Genomic DNA, 7281 nt, shown 5'->3' on the forward strand with positions numbered 1-7281 from the left:
GGGGGGGGGGGGGGGGGGGTAACAAGGAGAGAAACGTGCATGATTCCGGTTGTGTGTTGATAAATGCATGTGTGCAAGAACAAGTAACACTGTTGTCAAGGGTCGGGGTGGTGTTGAGGCGCTATGTGTGTGTGTGGGGTGTGTGTAGGTGTGTGTGTGCGCGCGTGTTGTACAGGTCTGTTCAAATTAATGAAAATAGGATTATATTAGATGGACTATGCAACGCTTGGTGCCTTCGTCAGGCGTTGACAGGTGTGTTGGCAGCTCACAACACGATTTATTTAGGGCACGCTCGCTCGCTCCCGTTTGCATACAGTTAGTGAGGTGATAGCTTTTTGAGAGGGGGGGCTTCATAACATCATCATAAGACCTGTCTGTGTGTATATTGGCCTATAGCAGGGATGTGTTGTAATCATCATAAGCTCTTTACCACCGATGGCTGCAGAATTAAAGCGCCCAGCTCGAGCTGTCACTTGTGGGGTGCCTTATATTTGTATAATGTCTCCAGATGGCAGACTCGTTGGTGAAAAAATGTGCCATGATGAGTATGTCGGGAGGGGGAAACATTCTGATGCTTCTTTCCACAGTCTTCAGTCAACGAGAAAGAGAGACATGCTCCTTTAGCTGTCCTTAAAAAACACAAAGAGACAATTAGGAGGTTCCTCACATATGCATCTATGAAAATTCCTGTAGGGTTGAACAAATGTCAGCTCATCACCAAATGGGCTTTCCTCCATGCATACAGCCAATGGAGAGCAACATTTTTGTTAATACACTAACTGGATGCCTGAACAAATAATAGTTCATACCCAGGTGTTTTTATTCCCTCTACCCAGCTGCTGTCTGTCAATTATTTCAGTTTTGTTGTTTTTTTCTTCTTTTTTTTTTTTGCCCTGGGGGCACACCATTTTATGGTATGGGGGGGAGGGAGTGTGAGTGCAGGTCATCATCACTTACTGATCTGCTTTTATTGCTATTAAAGTGATAGTTCAGATCTTTTGCAGTGAAGTTCAGTGGGAGGTTATGAACTCATTTTCAGTTGCAGTCAACTTGAATATATGTGGCTGAGATTTGCGTGGCCAGTTTCTGAAAATCACAGCGTATTTTTGTGTGCACATTGTTTCATCGCTCACCTCCTCCCACATCATACCCACCTTGGCCCTGCTTTGTACCCACCCTGAGTACACTTTTGAAATGAAGATAGGTAGATTTTAACCTTTTAAAATATATATATATTATTTATAATCTGTGTGGTTTTTAGACCCGGGCATGCTTTCTGTCAGAGGAGAGCTCCACGCAGGTGTCAAAATGCAGCTCTATGCTCCTGAGATGGTTTAGAGACACCGAGCTGGGTACGGGACACTCACAACAACTATGTGACTACTTACGAGACATTCCTGAAGAATGCTGTCTGCCATCTAGTCACCAGCAGACAGAGTGCAGTGCAGACCTTTAGTCCTAGCGGGGCCAAGACCAAAGTAGATCACTGACGTCTTAAAATAACTCTAATCTGAAACAAATCATAGTGGTTCATGCAAACATTATAAACCTGTGCTCTGTAATGTACAACTGATGGTGATTTTTAAGCATTTGCATAAACTGCTTTAAATGTTTTAAGACTGGAGTTGTTTTAAGACAGCAGCAACCCACTTTGGTTTTGATTTAGCTCAGGTTACCTGTTAGCACCTCAATCCAGTCAGAATTAAACTCTATTTCCCCAAACTGAAGTTGTTTAAAGAGCTATCTGAAACAGGTAAGATATTAATAGTTCATAAACGTTTTACAGAAACTGTCCTTTTAATGTATTTCCTGCCAACATTAGCTGCGAATACAAAGACCCTCACTTTATTAGTGGAGGCGTTTCCTTCCTACAAACATAGCGCACGGCACAAACGTTGAATATTTGTTTAGACATAAACCTGATTTGATAACATGGTCTAATTACAGGCCAAGTCCTAAGTGGCCTATCTAGCAACCAGATACCGCACAGCGAGCTCCATCCACTTCAGGGTAACACATGCAGGATGCAGTGTGACTATGATAATGATGGAGTGGGCAGTCATGCCATGAAATTACATGTGCAAACGCATACAGACTGAAACACACTCTTGCCAAGTTACACTGTCACAAAAGCTCAGTCGTCACATCAGTGACTCAAATGTACGTGCAGGAGAATCTAGTTGCAGAATAGGATGTTTGCAGGCCGTCATTACTCGGCCGATGAAACATCAACGAAAGGAAAGGAGGGTGATGCCGTTGCTTCATAACAACTCTGCAGTCTCGTGTTTTACGGTTAGCTGTCTCTCTTTCATGCACATCCATAAACACATGGGTCACGAAGCCCAGTGACCTCCCAGCTGACGACTCAGTCAAAACCGCAGGCTGCACAGTTATGTTTTGCCCCCGACTGATTCAGCTTTGTTTTTCCCGAGCAAACTCGTCACATGACTGAGTAGAATACTGAGAAGCATTATTGTGCGCTGCACAGGGACCCGCACAGTTAAACTAGTCTGCAGCGTTCGTGTTACGCCTTTTTTCTGTTGCCCCTCCTGTGCTAATGAAGTGCTCACGAAATTAAAATGGAGTGAATTTAGGATTATTTCAAGAAAACAGTTTTTATCTGCTTTGCAGTGGTGACCTTAAACTCTAGAGTTGACATTTCTGTGTGTTTCAAAATCTTTTATCGACTCAAAAATATTTCAAGAGGTTATTTTGGATCGCAGCTGAGCTCTCAGCGTTCATGTTTTACTTTTTAACTACAAGAGTTTGGCATTAACTATTGAAGTCAACTCTGTCTGTCTGTCTGTTAGCAAAATATCTCATGAACCCCTAGACATATTTTAATAAAACTTTCAAAATGTAATCATTAGATGTACATCTGTAACTGATTATTATTTGGAGTCAACCCAATTCAAGCTGTCTGCAACAGCTGACTGATCTTAGAAAACACAAAAATAGTCATAACTCAATCAATTTTACAGATATTTAGCCAACATTCGGTGTGATAGTAGCTGAGACTATTTCATAACACATATTTCAATTGCTACACATTGTAAGACATCTTTGCTTAAACTTTGGCATTAATTGTGCGAGTCAACCTTCTTGTTTGTTAGCAAAATAGTTCATGAACCACAGTATGGGTTTCAACGAAACCTTCAGTGAGTAATCACAGGTTGTACGTTTACAACTGATTAACTTTTGGAGTCAGTCCAATTCAAGATGTCCAACACAGCTAATCAACTTAAGAAAACACAAAATTGTCTATAACTCAGTCAGTTTAACAAATATTGAGCAAAGGTTTGATGTGGTAATAGCTGAGAGTCATTCCCAACTCATAATTTGAATGACAGATCCTTACAAGATTTAGCAATATCGCATGAGTTTATGCATAACTTTATTAACATGTTTGTCCAAAAAGGCGACAAATTCATAATTTCTTTCTTAGTTTAACAATCTGGCATTAAAGGCAGCGAGTGATATGCATTTTTTTCAAGGAATGCTAGGCCACTCAGATCATCCATACACTGTACTTCTCATTATACACATATTTCTTTTGTATAAGTACCCTATTTATTCACCCAGAATATAATCAGTATGTTGATCATACAGGCCAAAGCTTTGTTAAAATTACATTTTGAATCAGGGCTCTAATAACAAACCTAACACTTGCTAAATCATAACATAATCTGTTATCACAGTCAGCAGCCTCGGTGCTAAGCAAACCTTCAGCTGTGATCCTATTCACTCGGGCGTCTTTCATTAAAGCATTTTATATCAGGAGGTCTTCAGCTGCTCTGAAGCAGGAAACTACTAAACGTCCTCCCTTTGGGCTGAAACTTCCCTTCTGATGTTTGTCGACTTTTCTAATTTGATTGTGTTTCTGTATACAATCTGTTAATCAATGAATCTGAAATCTGAACTCCTGTACTGTAGTTTAAGGAATAGTAATCAATGCTGGTCATGCATCAGTAATTATCCATCAGTGGAGCAGAAATGAAAGTAGGAAGGTTTTTAGTGGGACACAGAGTGAGGTTGCCAAGTGCTCCAACCAGCTCACCAGCATGAGGAGCTAATTCAGTCCTGTATCAGACCTCAGATTTACCAGCTTGCAGCTTCTCCATTTTTGGTCTTCGGTGCTCGTAATCAAAAAGCCTCAAAGTTTCAGGTTTCCATCTGTTCTCTGTTCATGTTTCCAGGCCCAGTGTCACACCTGTGTGAAGAAGAATTACATCAGCGAGTGTGTCACCTGCACTCAAGAGTTTCTATGTTTTAAAATCTAAAAATCTCAGTGCATTATGGCTTCGCTGCAGTCAATTCCTTAACTTACTGTAATTATTATGCTTTCACTTTGGTCAGAGTTTTCTCTTTACCCTGGGCGTGGGACCAAGAATAGACTAACAGCAAGAGATAGCAACAACAGTAATAAAAAAAAAAGATTACTGTTGTACTGTGATGAAAGAAAATAAACAGGGCATTATAGCAATCACGTTTTATTTGCAAAATGAGGGTGACATCGCTTCTAGCAACTGTTAACCCAGACTGCTTCAATATCTAAAAAGCCAAATATAACCAAGGCACTGCTCATAGATATAAAAAACAGAGAAATACAAAAAGACTTCAGTTTTAAATGTTGATGTTACCTTTAAAACAATGAGTGTTGTTAATACACAAAGCCTTGTTAAATAAAGGGTCAGTCTAGTAATGAGTACACAGTTAGATGTAGATGTTTACCGGTAGGACTTTTTCTATCTTTAGAAATCAGTGCTTACAAGACAGGTTTCTTTTTTGTTGTTGTTGTTGTTCAGTATGTATTTTCCATGTAACAAAATATAACCTTCTAAATCAAGGTACATTTAACAACCCTGAGAAGAACTTGTACATGTAAAAAAAATACATAGACGTGCATTCATACTGAAAAAAATAATAATTGAACTGGTTGTAGCTCCAGCTGCATCTTCATTTTCTTCTTGGTGGCTGTTTAAGTATGCACAGGCATGGTCAATTGTCGATTTTTAAAAAGTGTCCAATAATGGCCGATTAAATTGGTTGGCTGATTAATCGGTCTATCTCTAATCAGATCCTTCAGAAAATTTACTTTCATCAGTGTGGCTTCACAACAACTCATGTTACAATGATTATTTAGATGCACGAGTCAATTGTTGCTTTAAAAATATGCTTTATCAAATGTTTTACACATAACTAAATGGTGTAAATGACTATTCAGAATCATTTAACTTACAGTTAGATTAAATAAGTTTTGCAAACCTGCCCAGCATTAGAAGCAGATTGTGATGATGGACCTGCAGCTGATCACAAAATGACCACCAAACCATTTGTCAACTGTTATAATAAAAGCAAACATTACCTTCAAGCAATATTCATAAAATATTTTTATTATTGCCCACCACCATGAAAGGTAGACAATAACATAACTGCCTATGTGTGTGTTCAGTTGAGTGGTTCAGAATATCTAATGAACTGAATGGATTTTAATGAAAGTCTCAGAAACTAATTATTGGATGTGCATCTACAACTGATGAACGTTTTTGAATCAACCTGATGCAAGACGGTGGCCACAGGTTATCAGCTTCAGCAAACACAAAAATGGCTGCAGCTCAGTCACTTTTGCCGATACTGAGCAAAAACATAGTATATGATAGTATATGATAGTAGCCGAGATGCCAAGCACTGACAGATCAAACAATGTCTTTGGTAAAAAATTTGGCAAGTAAGGTGGAGGGCAATATGTATTCATTACAGGACTGCTAGGTCTTTAATTTCTTAAGCGCTTTCCCTTAATGTTTTTCCCAGAATGTTTCTTTAGGCTTCTTTAAATTTGTATAAATCCTGTTTCTAAAAGAGTTTGGAATCATTAACTAATGATGGATTAATACACTCTGAAATATATTAATTAAGGTCCATTGCTCCTTTTAGCTAATCAAAAGATGAAATTGAGAAATGGTACTGTTTTTGAATATATATGCGCACATTAAATTTGATGCCAGAAAAACCTCTAAAAAATAGTTACAACAGTGGTAACAAAAGAATATCTCAAAATATTTGGGTTTAAACGGAGCAGCCTAACAAGGTAGAAGATGAGGATAAAGGTCCCTTTGTGAAATGTATATAATATCCAGAAGTTTCATGTCAAAATGTGTGTAGAGATCAAAACCTAAATTGATGAGGATTTTTAGGCCCTCTGGTGGCTGCATTAAAAACAGATCCGACTGTTTATTTTGTAGCAGTCACTGCAGACACGCATAGACTCTTCTAACAGTCTATGCGTGTCTGCAAGACAAAAAGATGAAAAGAAAAGATTCAGAGTAGCTGCCGTTTTCACTGGATCTAAGCTAAATAAAAATGGACAAAGAAGAAAACTGTCCCTCCAGTGGTCTGTTAATTAAAATATAAAAGTCTTAAAAGTTACAAAGAAAAGGAAGAAGAGAGAAATGATGTGGTTGTGCATTAACTCAAAGCATTATTAATGCTAAACATATTCGAGTATCCAGCCATGTGTTTCAGGGCAAAAGTTGGTTATTTCAGCAAGGCAATGCCAAACAACCTGATGTACGTCTTACAGCAGCACGACTCTTTAATAAATGAGTTAAGTGCTAAATTGGCCTGCCTTCAGTTTAAACCTTTTTCCTTTGAAAAATACACTACAACACTTTATTTATTCAATTATATATTTTGCTGGAAGACAACTAAGAAGATCTGTACCTTGTAAGTCTGCTGAATGTATAAGAAAGTCAGAGTTCACATATGATAGTCGTGATTTAGCTCATAAATTAAAGGGTTACCAATCTTTCAAGAAATGCTGTAGATGTACATCCAACAATTAATTTCTGCAAGTTTACATTAAATTTGTTCAGTGGTTCATGGATTATTTTGGCAACAGACAAACACAGGCACACACATGCACAAGCAAAAACAGTACCACCTGCTTTCAGGGGGAGGGTGATAATGGAAACTACTAACTTGGTTCTTTAAGATAATATTTAAAATGCAATTCATTTCTAAATTAATTTCTCACCACATAACATGGAGTAGAATTCATAAACAGACAGCAATTTGAAATCAAATGTTCTGTTGTTGTCTGAAGCTACAGCTTATATATTGTACTTATTAGTCCAAGCTCAATGGAGTTAATTTGAAAAGATCTAATGCACTGTTTGCCCTGTCTTGCAGCTTTTACTCCCGACCCTGTGAGGAACTCTGCTTTGTGGACACAAATCCTCATTATCAACCCTCCTTCGCCCCTTTTTTCTCCATATCCCTGTA

This window comes from Kryptolebias marmoratus, linkage group LG17 (assembly GCF_001649575.2).
Source record: "Kryptolebias marmoratus isolate JLee-2015 linkage group LG17, ASM164957v2, whole genome shotgun sequence".
Taxonomy (NCBI): Eukaryota; Metazoa; Chordata; class Actinopteri; order Cyprinodontiformes; family Rivulidae; genus Kryptolebias; species Kryptolebias marmoratus.